The 16,388-nt window shown below is 45.5% G+C and overlaps 1 protein-coding gene across 2 annotated transcripts in view; it reads right to left on the bottom strand.

Moving 5' to 3' along the window:
• Window positions 1-16,388, bottom strand: part of LOC141479442 (uncharacterized) — a 60,585-nt gene that overhangs the window by 16,089 nt on the left and 28,108 nt on the right. The window lies entirely within an intron of this gene.

Here is a 16,388-nt window from a genome sequence, read left to right on the forward strand (position 1 = left end):
GTGGAAAGATAACCTGCCATCTTTAACAATATGGATGGTAAATAGTGAGACCTTTCTACTTCCTCTCTCCTTTTATTTGTAGTCTTTCTGTTTTTTCCAGTAGAAGACAAGACAAAAGTGACACAGTAAAAGGAGCCTTGGAAACTCAAAAAGCTTAAAAAAAATAAAACAACCCAAAATATACAATCAACCCCAAATAAACTCTGAAGAAAAAAAACAACCCCAAAACTGAAGACAGTGCTCAGGTGAAAGTATATTTTTCCAGTAGCAAGTACTGCTGGGGTGTAGGGGAAGAAGTCCCCCTCCTCCACCACCACCTTCTGTTATTCTACACCCCATGAGCACGTCTTGCAGTGCCAATCCACACAGCTGCCCAAAACTTAGAGGGGGGGTTGGAGACCCACCCACTATTTCTATGCACACCATCCTCTTGGATGTAAAATCCAGCCCTCAGCACTCTTACAGCCCACTTACATGGCAGGAAAAGGGACAGGCAGCAAGTCTTCAGATTTGTACATGGGTAGTTTGAAGCTTAAGGAAAGCAGTGTCCAAGAATGCACGCTGGAGAAGGGAGGTGCTGCAAGGATTCTGAGCTTTTTCTTGCAGGTGAACCCTAATGCTTCATTATTCATCAAAGGGCTCAGCAGTAGCCGTGCCTGATACCTCTGCCCCCAGGTCTGACCTGGCAGCACAGCACCAAGGTTTCTAACCTAAAAGGACCCAACAGGTCTTTGGACAAACTAGGTTGAAGGAAACAAAGGGAACTGCTGGACTGAACCAACCCAAGTCTGTGCTGTCTGACTAAGCAAGTAATTCTCTGGGAATTCCTATAAAACAACGCAGGGCTCCATTCCCAGCCAGGCTGCAAGGCAGTTACTGTAAGGCTCATATTTACTGTGAGGTTACTGCTTTTCTTAAGACCCCCCACAACCACACAGTGAAAAAGACTGAGGAGGAGGGAGAACTTGGCGGGGCCAACAAACCCCAGGGGTGCAGGAACGGGCAAAGTGAGGAGTTGTGAGGTCTTGCAAAGCTTTAGTCTCTCCATAAGTTTTTCTTCTAGACTGCTGTGAAATGCTTGCTGGTGGGGATGAGGAAGGGTAGCTCAAGAACAGCTCAAGCCACACGCCCACTGGTGGGATAAAACATGTGAGACAAAGCAGGGTCAAGCAATGAAAGTGCGAATCAGGACTATGGATTTTGAGCCCTATCCTTTAGGGGAAAAGTGCTGTTACAGTGGGACACACCCTGCTGCATCCCACTTGACTACAAGCTTTGGGCAAGACTCTCAGCTTCTCCATGCTGCTGTAGAGCTGAGCTCTACAGCGGTACTTGGCTGAGCCCCCAAGGACGGAGCTAGGCTACAACAACAAATTCCACAGTGCCTCAGTAGCATTACAGGATTGTCTGCTGAAAGGGGAAAGCTATCTTTAAGCAAACTCTGTCAGCCAGGGAGCAAGTACAACACTTTCCAGTGCAGTCCAGTGGGTTCCAATGCCTAGGGAGAACCCATCCACAGATCCCCCAATGACTCCATTACGGTGCAACACAAGATATTCTTTCCCAACTGCAAATTAGCAGAGGCAGCAAGACCTTAAATTTACCCATCCTGGCCTTCTATTAAAATGCATAGGGAGGAACAGAGACAACAATTAAAAGATGACAAAGGCTGACTGAAAAGTTTGAGCTAGCCTGTGGGTGGATGGACAAACAGCCAGAGTCTACCAAGAGGAATTCAAGTGCTCAGCTGTATCCCAAGTCCTACACTTCTGGCAGAAACCAGAGGTGCTCTTTTAGCGATGCTGTTGTGATGAGCTTCAATCACATGAGGGTTTTACCACTAATTGCACTATTGCTACAGTTCAAAGAGGTTGGTTGTGTTGTGCAGCAAGAACAGGATGCCCTACATAACAACTTAGTTACGATGAACTTAGTAGTAAAATCAAAACATGACATCCCTCATCTGCAGACTGTAAAACTGTGCATACATCTCAGCAGAGGAAGCTCTCTGGAACTGCTGGGTTTTCCTGCTTCCGCTTACACTTCACTGCAAGAGCTTGACCGCAAGAGTCCAAGATTGTCATAACAGAGGGAGAGACATAGAGCAAGCCACATGATCCTGCAGCTAAGAATGAATTAATAGAAGGCTAGTTATCACATGTTATTCTATTTAATCAAATTGCTTCCATCTCTCTTGCAGCCACATGCTTTCTGCACCCAGCATAGTAAGGCCATGCTTTACAAAAAGTGAAGCATCTTTGTATGGTTTTCCATCCCTCAGTTTTCCCTTGCCTTGCCAAACCTGAGCACAGACTTTCAGACAAGGAAGCTAAAATGCAGTGCTGCCTAGCAACAGCCAGGGACTTTCCACAGCAGCTTCTCCTCATCCTCCCTCTGGAGACCTCCACGTCACAAGCCAGCCATGAGATGCAGCAACTCATTAACTCCTATTTACATAGATAAAAGGCAGAGCTGAAATAACATTTATTTGGCTACATGACTTGCAGTAGCCTAAAGCCAGAGGGGAAATGGCCTATAAGAAAGGTGACGTGTTCAGTTCAGTAACCCCAGGATTATTCCTAACACTAGGCCAATCTGGAAGTGCAGTTTTACTTCCTCGAGTTATTTTTTGGGAGCTAGGACAAGGAAAACAGCAGAGATTTGCCGAAGGTCATAGAGAATGTTAGCAGCAGAGCTGAGAATAAACTTAAGTGTTTGGTTTCTGAGACTCTTTCTTCCACCTGCAGAAAAGGAAATGGAAGAAAAAGAGGCAGCATCTGTGCTCAGCCTCCCTATTTCAATTAAAAAGTCTCTCCTGTTGGTCTCTGAAGGAACTGCTGGCAGCAGAGCTGAATCCTACAGCTTGGAAGCACTATTATTTGCACTAAGGAAAGTTTATTTTATGATCTGCTGTGGCTTCTACTTAAAAGGAGGAAATAGCATGACTAAGGAAATGTGGAAAGTCTTTTTGAGGGCACAAGAGTTATGCCTTGCTCTAAAAATAATGCTGAATTGGAACATTTTAGGGTTAAACTCCCCAAAAAACAGCAGATTCAGTTCAGCCTAAGAACCCTCCCACCCGCGTCTCCCCTCCTGTTACACAAATACCCTCTGCTCATAACCCGGTGACTCTCTCCGTCCTGGATCCAGGTTCAAAAGAAAGTTGCAGGGACTATGAAGGATCACTTAGAGGGTTACGTATTTACTGAATGACATGCAGTAATGAACCCCTGAACTGACACATGTGGCTTTGCTGCACATCACCGCCACATCAAAATACCACATAAACTGCAGAGATGAACCACCAACCCTCCTTCTCTCAGAGCACAGCCCTTTAGCCCAGCCTTGCTTCCGGAGACATCTCCAATTGAGCAGTAATTCTCCAAATCCTCTAACGCTGATTTGAGCAGTTCTGAACTAACTTGGTAAGTCGTGGCACACAAGCTACTGTATCCAGAACTACTGTATATAAACTCATCATCCAGATGATTGTAATATGTATTAGCAAAATATAGATATTCTTAATGCTTAATTAAGCATTAATGCTTAATAGATATTCTTAATAATTCAAGGTCATTCTAAGAATAGTTAAATCCTCAAGAAGGGTGAATTTGTGTCACATTACTGCAGTTCAAAAATAAATATTTAAAACTCTGGCAATGAACAATTTAAAGGCAGGCACCACAGCTTAATTTTCAAATATTTAAGAGTTTGAACAACCCTTTACATCAGTGTACAATGTAAAATATCAGCTTGTATATTAATAAACACCTTTCATATTACATCTGCTTTTTATATGCACATTTCTATTTTTAGAATGGTTTCATTTTCACTACCTCATAGGACAAAGCAACAGGTCTTTTGTCTACTGGTGGTTTTTGGTGGTGTTTATTATTATTAGTTAATTTTATTATCTGGTTGTAGTTTTAAACCTAAGAGCCTGCCTAGCGTTGGATGCAGTTTAACTGCTACCAATTTTTTTCAAACCAGTTTAGTCTATTCCATGCAACTTAACTAATTTAATTTACAATAAATCAGCACACTTCAAATGCTACATACTGATATACAATCAGCTTGTTACAACTTAACAGTTTTGCAGGGATTTTCATTTGCTTTATGAAAAAATATTTCAAAATTTTAAAAAGTCTGTATTCAGTAACTGTGCCGTAACTTGACTCAAAGACCAGTCCTTTATAAGAACATCAAGCAGGCCAGAAGTCTGCCTTTCATTAGTTTTGCTGAGGACCCTTCACAGAAGGGCTGGTGCACTTTGACTGAAGGTATGGACATGTCTGTTACTTGTTGACATCCTAAAGCTCTTGACAGGATACAAAGTTTGAAGCAGACCAAGTTTTAAGAAAAAGTTTCCTCAGCGCCCTAGCTCGTTTTGCTTTCACACTGTTAACCCTACCAGCCAGTTTCCCCGTTGTCCCGAGTCTTCCATGAACAAGGCAGACCAAGCTTGAATGTCTATCACAGAAAATATAGAAACAGACTGATGATGTTGCTTTGCTTATTTGGAAAATGAACCAAAAGAGGAAATGTTACAGCGTGAGGAGAAGCTGCACTCTAAGTCATAGCAGAAGGCTGATGCAAAGGGAGAAACCATGCCCAGTGATGCCATGTCCATAAAGTGAAAACATGACAGCAAGGCAGTGAAGCAGCTCCATGGGCTGACAGGGCTTCAACCACATGCTTCCTGTAACAGAGAAGTGAAGTGGACGCCAGTGCAGAGGCAACACCGATGTGTGAGCTCCAGCCCAACACCATTCTCAGTGCCCTCCTCTCCTGGGAAGGTGGCTGAGAGCAAGGAGCCTGCCCAACCTCCTTCCCTACCAGCCCCCAGAGCCAGGTTTGGGCCAGGGGGAGCAGCCTTCCCCCACCAGCTGGCTGCTGAACAAAGCCTGTCCCCCACCCCATCACTGCTCAGTCGGGGTGAGCGTGCGGAGGGTTAAGGCGCAGGGCAGGGACACAGCTGCAGCACAGTGGGCAGATGAGGTCAGGTCGCTGCACAAAGTGGCTATTGTGTGGCACACTGTGGCTGCAGACTTCTGCTTGACCAAGTCCCACCTCCGTCCCACCGCATGGCACAGGGCAGGCAGCCTGGGGGGCCATAGGGGCAGGAGGCCCACAGCTGCTAGCCACCAGAGAGCAGGGAGACACATGCAGGCAAACCAACAGCAGCCTCATGCTACCAACAAAGCAGGGGATGTTGCCCGGGCCTTTTTTACAGCACAGGCTGAATTAAAGGAAAGGGATCGGCTACCCCCAAAGGCAGTGCTCCCACAAGCCAGGCATGCTTGGAGCCCCAGCCACAGCTCAGCACTTTTGGTGCCTCCCTGACTCAACAGCTCCAGGCACCTCTGCACTAAAACACCATAGCCCAGTGCCCTCTCCTTTTGCAGACACCTCCAACCCAGACAAGCGGTGCCCCATGTCCATGTGGAAGGGTGTGAGGGAGCTGGGCCGTGGCTCCTGTTCTTTCACCAATGTGGTGATGGGTACTCTGCAGCAGCAAAGCCAGGTCTGCCCTCCTGGTCCATATAGGGGGATAACAAGTAAGAATCTTTTAAAGCTATTTTGTAGCCTGATTTTGAACTGGGTTTTAAAATTCCTTGGCGCTGAGCAGTTGCTAGGGCATTGTCATCACCTCTAGCTCTGCAATACAAAACCTGTAAGGAAAAAGAGTAGGTCACAGGCTTCTCCTCATTGCTGTAAAGCTGAAGCAGCTCCAACTGACCTTACCCCACAGCCAGTCTCAGGCTCTCAGGCAGACACAACTTTAATCAAGAGATTAAACAAGGGGGCCAGGCTTTTCCAGCAATGACCTGAGGGTACTCTGCATTCACATCCTCCCTGTGCAACCCTCAGCCAGGGATGCCCCATGTCAGGGGAGCACCCACTGTCTGAGCCCAGGGGTGCAAGCTGCTACCCAGCACATCCACATGCCAGATGTGGACACAAGTTCCCTGCCCAGCCCTGGAAGCAGCATACCACCAGGAGGGCTGTATTTCAGCCACAACCTTAATTCACAATTATCATCTGTCACAGTCTGCAGACTGCTCCAGCAGAAGTTAAACAGCCTCACAGCACTTTAAAATACAGGCTAATTGAAGTGGTTTGGCCAACAGTCCCCTCCTACAAAAACAAACCCAGCATCCAAAGACTGTAAGCTGTGGTGATGCTGTGGAATATCCTGAAAAGCCTATGAACTCTCCAGAAAGTTATTTCTATTTCATATTCAGTTGAATTAGTCATTAACACTTTTTATGCCACATTTATCCTCAATCTGTCTGAAACCTCTTCAAAACACCAACACATTTGGTCTCTCAACACTGTCATAAAGGGCCTCCATCTCTATTGGGCAGAGGAGCCCCAGTTTTCCAGGCAGCACCTCTGCCAGCAAGTGGCATGAATCCATGGCCTCCATATAGTGCAAACACTGATGCTTAGCACCTCTGGACAGAGCAGCAGAAGAAATACCGATTAGTAAGGAATCATTGAGAAGAAATGCAAATTAAAAGAGGAAAAAAAACAGACAAGGCCTTACAAAAATGTGTACAGCAGGGACTTGTCTGGATCACACACTCTGGAAATGGCGGCCCATGAATACCAAAACAAAATAACTTCTGTGCTCACCAAAGTGCCCTCATTTTGTACACTACTGGTAGGGGCTCAGCTGTCACTGCTGAAGAGAAATGGGTGAGATCCTATAGCAAATACAGAACAACCCTGAACCACAGGTGAGTCTTAACTGGCAGAACAGCAAGTCAATCCCACAAGGATTTGCTCTCTAAATAAGCACTAGCCAGTTGCATCTCGATGCACAAGTGATCACTACAGAGTGGCACCAGGCTGGGCCTGGTCGATGCCTGCTGCAGAAGAGCATGAGCCGAAGCTTGGCCAGCAAGGTCCACCACCTGGCAGACCATCTAAAATCCCACTGCTCCCAAGGCCCAGAGAACAGATAAAATGATTTCAATTACAGGCTGCATTTGAAGCTTTCCCTGAATATCACATTAGAGCCACAGCTAATGCAAACACAGCTACCTACTTACACAGTTATGGTCTAAGCAAACAGACTCTGCCTGGCTGTAGGTGACTGGGTGACTGGTTTTCTACTGCTCCTCTGTCACCTTTGTGACATATGGTCTCCAGTTATGCTCTGGATCTGTACAGAAGCCCTGTCCCCCTAGGCACAGACAAATGGGGCCAGATTTACCCTGGCACTTTCACTACCAGCCTTTTGATTTGAATTTGGGGATGGAGAAAGCGAACATTCTGTATGGAGCATCTCTGGCTCAGCAGCCGCTTCCCCTGCTGGTCTGGCAGAGTCCGAGTCTGCTGATCTGCAGGGTACATCAGATGGTTCATCTATTCACTCCTCGCCAACCCCAAATCCCTCGCAGAGTTTTCTTTGAGGCCTGGAAAAAATGCAAAGCTCCATTTGTGCAGGAAACAGACTTGACTAAAAACTCCAGCACCTGTGGAGTAACAAAAATACAAAGAAGGGGCAAAATTCATTAATTCCCTATCACTCATCTGCACGTGCCAAAGTTACCAAAGTTCAAAAGCTGGGCTTGCCCCTTCTGCTCGCTAGAGCTTGGGAAGAGAGGAGGGGTATGAAGGGACAGGGGGGTCTAGTTTCACAGCTGGCAGGCATGGTAGCAGCTCCTGAGGAAAAGCTTACAAGGCTTTTAATTCAGGGTTGCCAACGTGTCTGTTTCCTCCCTTCGTTCCTGGCCTTGGCTCCAAAGCTGTCCACCGGGAACATCCAGTCTAGTCTAACATATCATCTGATGTCTCTATAGTTTGTCTCACTTCTGCAGTCCCAGCTTGTGACTGCTAACTGAAGCCTTGGCTTGGATGCGACTCCAAAGCCCTCCCTCCCCACGGACTTTTGCCACAGGCAGAGCTAGGGCAGAAGGCACACTGTCTCCTGTGCCTTTATCCTGCTCCCCTCAGCTCTGCTGCTGCAGCACATGGGGGATGGCAGTGCTGGGGACTTGGAACAATCAGCCCCAGATGCTTCCACCACTTGCTGTTTAAACACTGTCCCCAAGCACACAAAGAAGGGGTTAAGACATTAGCACAAGTCAGTCAATAAAGTAAACAGTTTCCTCTAAGCAGAGAGACACAGAGAGGGCTCTGAAAGTCACACAGCTGTATCCCCTAGGAAAGAAAAAAAAAGTAAAATCAGTGAAAGATACAGACTCTTGTCAGCTGTGACATTACAGGGACACAAAGAGGAAGAGAATCCACAGATGGCTGCTCCAAACCTGAAGGACACAGGGATTACCAGAGTGTGTGCCAGATTACCTTTACACCATCCTCAGCTAACTGAAAAAACTACAAGATGCTCCGAAGGCTCTGTGCAAACCACAGGTCCTTGTGCATACCAGCCAGAAGGTGAACAGCCTAGGCATCCAGGACACCAGATTTCCAGAAGAGACCACATATTTGCACAGGTTCTCCCTGCCAGAGGAAAGGATAGCTGTATGCATGGAAGATAAAAGGGGAAAAAAAAGGCTCAAAATTGTTACAAGTTTAGATTTTGACACCAATCCATCCATGTTTTTGAGCCAACCTGAATGTTTTAGATATCAATGTTTGATATCAAGTATTTATGTTTAAAAGTAGAAATTCTTGGCCCTGAATGCCTGTTTCTCAGCCCAAAAACCTGCCCTAAAGGGTATAGTTAGCTCAAGCGACATTTCAGGAGGCATAAAACCCACACTATACCTGGAAATGTCCAATGGAGATCAATGGGTTTGTCTGGGGAGAAACTGGAATATGCACATTTTCAGCAGATTCTTAGCCAGGGGGTTGTCTTAGTGGAGCTTCTCAAAAATAAGGCAACACGGGGTATGCTCATTGCACTAAATGGGAAAGGATTTTTCAGTGGCATGGAAGACAAGCATGGCCTGCTCTTCACAACAGAAACCTCAAAAGGTGTCCGAATCGCCTTCCACCCTCTCTCCACCTGAGTGCAAAGGATATTAACCCCTGGGAACCCTTGTCTTGGGTTCAGTTGGTGCTGCTGGGAGCACTCGCAAAGGCAACTTTAAGCAGAAAACACACAGGAGCACATCTTCAGGCAAGAACTTGGGTTTATGGACAGTGAAGATACTTTGAAAAAGCCAAACACAGGCTGACTGCATAAATAGCTCTAGGAAGCCTCAAACAAACAAGCAAACTTCCCAGGTCATGGGGCTTGCTCAGGCTCCACAGAGTCTGAATACAGGGCACAGAGTCCCACTCCTTCTCCTCCCAAGACACACACACGTGTATATGTCATGGCTGCACAGCCCCACAGCATATTTCAGCATCTTCTCCTTTCACATGACTGCCTATTTGTGAGATTCCATTTGTTTCCATGAGCACATGAAAATAATTTTACATAAACAAGTACTATATTAGAAATCACAGGCCAGATGACCAGAGAGACCATTTTTTTGTCTTCGAACAGACAGTGGGAATAGTAGAACATTAATAACCAGAGATAAATGACAACGTAACCCAACTGTTCCCACATTCCCCACCCTACCATCTACTTGTCCCCCTCCTCACCCGCCCCACTGATCCTCACATACACCTTAGTGACAAGGGAACATGCTGAAGCGGCTAGCTAGCTAATATGATAAAGGCCTCTTACTCCAGGGAGCTAATCCATTTATGCAGCACATTCTCCCATGCCCACATGCAGCAGTACCTGTGCACACCTGCCCCACAGCACAACACTACACAGCACATGGGGCCTGGGGTGGTGCTCGCAGGTTGAAGCTCAGAGCTTGTGATGAGGTTTGACCTACCAACTTTGAGGAGCAGCCTAGGCCTGTACCCAAGTGAACAGCTTGCAAGGCTCTCAGAGGAGCCAGAAAAGAGCACCCACATGGTGCTTTGCCCTTCCTCTTAAGTATATTGTTCGCTTTAGCACTGGTGACCAGCACTTGTGGATTCTGATACCCTGTTGCACTCCTTTTGTTCACCTCCTCATGGCTGCACATGACTCAAGATGACACAGAAGCTGGTCCAGGGAAGCCTCCCTGATGTGAGAAGCAATATAACCAATTCAGCAAACAGTGCTTTCCCCTGGACACTTCAATCCACTTGTCCATGGGTGCCAGCACAGGATACATACCACTCCTGACAACTTTTTGAACTTCCCCTATACGAGAGCAGTGATGTGCCAGCTCAGAGCCAGAAGCAGGCCACTACCCTTCTAAACAGGCATTAGCAAAGCACAGCAACCCTTAGAGCTGTGCCCAAAGAACTAGTTGGAGAACTACCAACCTCACGTATGCCACTCCATTGTTTGCATCGAGATCCACTTCCCAAATATTTGGAAATAAACCTTCAAGTCAATAGCATGTAAGATCCATATCAGAGCCTGTATAACACATGCCAGTGCTCATAACACACACATCAATTTTAACCACAAATCATTTCAGTGTTTTCTTTTTTCAGTTCAGAATTTTGGCCCAACTCATGCTTATGAAATGGTCGTGTCCTAGGACCAAGAGGGTTCATTCACTCACCACACTGGAGAAGGACAAAAGTTCAGATCATCTCATTAAAAGAAGAAAGAGCAGAGTACAAAGGCAGACCTGAATGTCTCAACACCAAGTTCATTAAGATCCTCTATGCAGAGAAAGGTTGATAATAAAAGCAAAGATTTATACCACATTTATATGAATAGTTTTGAGGGTAGTTTGAGTGATTTGGATGCTTGCATCTGGAAAGCAAATGAACCAGGGTCTCAACTCAATACAGAGTTTTATGCAGTGGACCAAGCAACACAGGCAAGCCTCAGTTGCAGCAGTAGTTACCACTGCTTTCTACTTCTAACCCTACCAGCAGCCACATCATGAGATAGCAATCTGATTTTTACTTTTTTTCAGCTTCTTGTGGTTTACTGTTTCATTCATCACTAGGGTCTTTCCACAGGCTGTTTAGCATAACTGCCCATAGTAAAAGACTCTGCAAAATGCAGATGGGAAGAATGAGCACATCAAAAATGCCTTTCACACTTCTTGTAGCAGTCAGACTTGAATATTAGGTGTATGATAAAACAAAAGATACAAGAATACTAAAAAGAAGTCATATTAGAAGCCTCTCTGCTTAAAAAACATTTTCTAAGAGCATCGCTTCCACTGCACATAATTACACTCATTCCTCTAACAGCACTTAGAAAGTAACAGAACTGGCCGTGTTATTCAGAGGATGACAGGAAGTTACATTAAGTTGAAAACAAGAGTTTGATTTGATAGCACACCAAATTCAGAACTACAATGAAAATATACATATTGTGAACTCATTGTGCTATATCAGAGCTCTGAACAAAGCACCACATCTTAGGTTTCAAGACTTACATTAAAGTATGCTCAATATACAGTCTTATCTAGCCAGGTACACCACGTTCTGGTGTGAGGCTTGTCTTTCCTGCACGTACAGAACTCAATAGCAGTAACAGACTTCCCTGAACAAACCCAGGGCATTCCCTGACTTATGGCGGTTTCCCCAGCTGCAAACATCAGCTGCAACATAATAAGTAACAGGTTTACAGCAGTAAGAAAACTAGACATTTGACTGCCTTCATTTTAAGGATATTTCTACCTATACTAGGAACTGCACAGATCACTAGCTTTGAAATTTGGAAAACAATTTGTTAAACTGTTCCTTGTTTCTTAATCATATTATGCCCACATACTGTCACACCAGAGACTACAGGAGTGTCTGAATAGCCTCTGAAGTGGCATGCAAGACAGGTACTTCCTCAAGTTACCACAGGTAAGCAAAAGACTTATCTATGCTGTCAAAAAAAGAGCATGCTTACAATGAGATTGCAAAGTAACTTGCAAAGTGATTAAGGGTTTCATTTTTTGAACTGTTCAACCTGTTTTTCCACAATCAAACACACAAAGGTGAAATTATAGCTTGCAGGGATATGCTAGGATTTTAAAACACAGGCACATTTTTAGAGTTAAAAATATAGTTTGCCCTGGCATAGACATGACCACAAACTTCTCATTTACATTAAGTTCCTAACACTTTGAAGGACCCTCCGTTTTGAAAATTCGTTCCTATGGAAATTGCTTTGCATGAGCAAGAAAAGCCCAACAAGAGCTTTTTTTTTTCTAGAAGATTTTTTTCAATATGGAAAACCAGCAAACTTAATAGGGTTTCTCTTAAGTATCTTGATTTGTGCTTTTTTCAGTTCTCCTGTGGCCCTCAGGACACCCACGCTTTTGAAACCTTGAATTTAGAAAAAGATGTAATATGTTTTTGGCTTTGAGAGGGAGAATTCGTCTGACTTATCGGTCATCATTTCATCAAAACCAATTGCAGCTCAACAAGAAGTGTATATCCAGGAACACAGCTCTGGAGAAAGGGCAGGGAGTTTTAAAAGTCAATCTGCTCTCGTTTAACTCGGTCTCTGTCTACATAAGAAGTAGATGCCTCTATTGAGTGCCCCCTCCTGTGAGATGAGCTGTGGACCAATGCCCAAAACTTCCATTGGCATCAACAGGCTGAAAGAAAGTGCAAGCAGAGAGCTCAGCAGTGTAGTTCCCATGTAAGCCAACAATGGAGAGGCTATTCAGAGCTCAGGCAGAAAATCAGAGCTAAACCCAGCCCACGCCAAGGACAGCTGTGTTGTTGACAGCCAGGCTGACTATTCTACCACGCCAAAGCTTGTCTCAAAAACAGTATTTCTTAGTGTTTACTCTAGTCACAGCCTTGGCCTTAAAAGCTCAGCCAGCTTCTTCCCATTGAACAGTAACGGCTGCTACGTTTTCAGGTCTCAGACATGCACTGGGACAAGCTGCTTGCTTTCAGTCTGCAGTGGCAAAACTGGAGCACAAAACCCCAGCATTAATAGTTAATCTGCACCATCACATGACCACCCTGCTTCTGCTGTTTCCAAACCCACACCACCACCTCCCTCTCTTCTAACTCACAGGCACTGCCCCACAGGGAGACTGCAGGGTACAAAGCACACTTGTGTCACCTCTCAAACACCAGTGCCAAGCCACACTGCACAAGGAAGGTGTCCCACTTCAGAGATACTGGGCTAAGCAGTGCCAGCAAAAAGTAAAGGGAAAAACAAGCTCCTCGTTTCCATTCCTTGCTACCTTCTGTGTAAGTGCTTTGAACAAGTCTCTTACCATCTTATGCAGTAGCAGCCCCCATTATCTTGTGGATGCTGATTTCCAAGAGACTGGTCACTTGTGTAAGTGCTTAAGCTGGGAATTCAATGCTTGGTGGTGGTGGTGGTGTAGGCTTTTTTCTTTTGTTCCTAACCTACCTCTTCTGCTCATTTCAGTTTCTTAATCTATATAACAAAGTCAGAAAAGTAAGCAGAAAACTGCCACCACCATCACACGCTCTCTGGACTACAAGAAGAATAATCAGCTTGGTTCCAAATAGCTATTTACCCTTTGTAGTCTCCTCAAGTTCACCTTACTGATCTTCTAAAGAAGTAACCTGTAAGACTTTCTCCTTTTCAGAGATTGCTGCCATAAGCAAGAGATGTAACTTATCACGCCTGAAGAGAGATCCATTCACCCGCAGATCAAATACAACATGGGCACTGACAGCATATGGTGAAGCCGCCTGCAAACTCCTTTTCTCACCAGGCAACGATGAGATATTTGTATCACATGCTGAGGGAGGAGTGGGAAGGGAGAGGTATCCGGCCAACTCAGCAGCCACACTGGGACCCAACCCAGGCAGCCCTTCTAGTCCAGACACACCAAGACTGGGGGACAGTGAAGACAATTCAGCCCTATTCCAGAGAAGAGCACTGTGGAGAAGGTCCTGACCTTCACTTTCAAGCAACATCTACTAACTGGTCTTGCTGGAAAGTGTAAACAGGTTGCAGCAAAACTTCTTAATCTGCCAGACCCTTGAGGCTACTTGGGCTGAATTCAGAGAGTGGGAAAGAGAACGTGCCAGCATTATCCTTCGGCACTGTACTGTGTCAACACAAGAAACAAAAAATCCTTTGGAAAATCTTCTTCAAAAGGACTCACAACAGCCAACACATAATAGACAGAACAGGAATATGGTGCAGGATGACCACCCTTGGGAAAGTTGCCCTTGGGTATCCAATCCAGCATCCACTCTGTGACTGCCATTCACCCCACTTCAAATCTCATTTTAAATACTTGTGCAGTTGCTGCAGTTAGGATCTCTAGGTTTTGCTGAGTGATGGTTTCTGAGGCCTGCTGGCAGCCCACCATAAATCACTGCCAGTAGATATTGGAGACTGGGCTTTTCCTTCTACTAGTTCAGTAGGAATTCTTCTCTGTGGTGCTTTGAGAGAAAAATGCTAAAGAGGTCAAGACCTCAACCTTGTACATTCACAAGGATGCAGAGATTCTGGCAGGCACTTACAGGTGGGAGTACTTTTGGGTTTTTTTTTCCTTTCTTCAAAATTTGCTCCCTCCAGGTCACACCAAGGGTTCAAGCCTCACACAGCATCACCAGCATCACTCAGGACTTCTCCCAAAGTCATATCCCAAGGACACATGCCAGCGGTGCCCATATGCCCATTTGATCTCCTCTCTCTGGTCTGCAGCCAAAGAATCAGCTTTAGTCTAATACCTTCTTACCAGGCTTTAGAGCTTAGAGAAAAAAGACAGCAGGGTTGGGAAGGTAGCCAGCAAGCCTGCCAATCTAGATGACAAGCCGTTGGCTTTAACTTCGGGCTCATAATTTACTGCCACTGGTGCCAGGTGCTATTATTGTCCCTTTGGGAATCCTAATACAACAAAATTACTCTCTCTAGCTCTGTCTTCACCCATTCTTACCCTTCCTGTCCCACAGATCTCTCCTGCCTTCAACACATTCTCCCAAACTTCAGCCACATTGGATTTCCTTCCCTGATCTTCCTTTTCCTCCTCAACCAAGCTCTCTGGTGCACTCCAAATCACCCTGACCAACCTAATCCCCACTCTTTTTCATGATTCAAAGCAGCACCTCAAGGAACCAGGTCTCAGATGTTTCAGGAGATGTTCTAGCTACTGGCTCATGCTTGGCGACAGCCCAGATGATACTTAGGTCCCATGGTAATCCAAATAGCTATATTCACCAAGATGCAAGCTCTCAGAAAAAAAAAAAAGAAAAAAAAAGAAAAGCAAAATTATATGGCTAGATACCCAGGGAAAAAGAGGTAAATATTTCCAGACAGAAGCACTCATAGCAGCTCACTTGTCCATCTCCCCCTTGAACTGTTGCCCTTCTGCATACATTCAGAATCAGAATCAGAATCGTAGTAGTTGGAAGGGACCTCAGAGATCATTGAGTCCAACCAACAGTAAAAAAAAAAAAAAAAAAAAAAAAAACCACACACACCACAAACAAAACCACCACCCACCACCTGAACACACAACAACAACAACCAAACCAAAAACCATCACCCACCCACACAGCACCCCACCACAAACCAGTAATCTTGGACACTAGAGCATGCCCTGAAGAACCATGTCTACACGTTTCTTAAATACCTCCAGGGATGGTGACACAGCCTGGTGCTTGTCAGTGGTGCCCAGTGACAGGACTACGGGCAATGGACACAAACACACACAGGAGGATGTTCCCTCTGAGCATCATAAAACACTTTTACTGTGAGGGTGACTGAACACTGGCACAAGTTGCCCAGGCGGGTTGCCAAGTCTCCATCCTTAGAGATATTCAAAAGCTGTCTGGTCATGGACCTAGGCAACCAGTTCTAGGTGACCCTGCTTGCACAGAGGGGTTGGACAAGATGACTTTCAGAGTTCCCTTCCAACCTTAACTCACTCTGTGAGAATGCTCTAATCCCATCATGCCGATTGATGCTGAAAACTTAGGAATAGGACTAGAGAATAGCAGGACTAGGCTTTTCAGGAAGGGTAGGCAGGGAAGATGGGGAGGGGGTGTCACTCTCTACATCAAGGACCAGATGGAGTTCATGGAGCTCCACCTGGGGTTGGATGAGGAGCATATGGGTCAGGATTAAAGGGAGGGCAGGGACAGGTAACATTACAGTGGAGGTCTGCTACAGGCCACCTGCCCAGGAAGACAGAGAGGACAAGGCCCTCTATAGACAGATAGGAGCAGCCTCATGTTCACAAGCCCTAGTACTCATGGGGGACTTCAACCACCCTGATATCTGTTGAAAGGACAACACAGCAGAGCATAAGCAATCCAGGAGGTTCCTGGAATACATTGATGACAACTTCCTTCTCCATGTGATAGAGAAGCCAATGAGGAGAGGCACTATGCTGGACCTTGTTCTCACCAACAAGGAGAGGCTGGTGGGGAATATGAAGCTCAACAGTAGCCTTAGCTGCAGTGACCATGTGATGCTGGAGTTCATGATCCTTAGGGCAGCAAGGAGAATG

The sequence above is a fragment of the Numenius arquata genome, chromosome 2 (assembly GCF_964106895.1).
Source record: "Numenius arquata chromosome 2, bNumArq3.hap1.1, whole genome shotgun sequence".
Lineage (NCBI taxonomy): Eukaryota > Metazoa > Chordata > Aves > Charadriiformes > Scolopacidae > Numenius > Numenius arquata.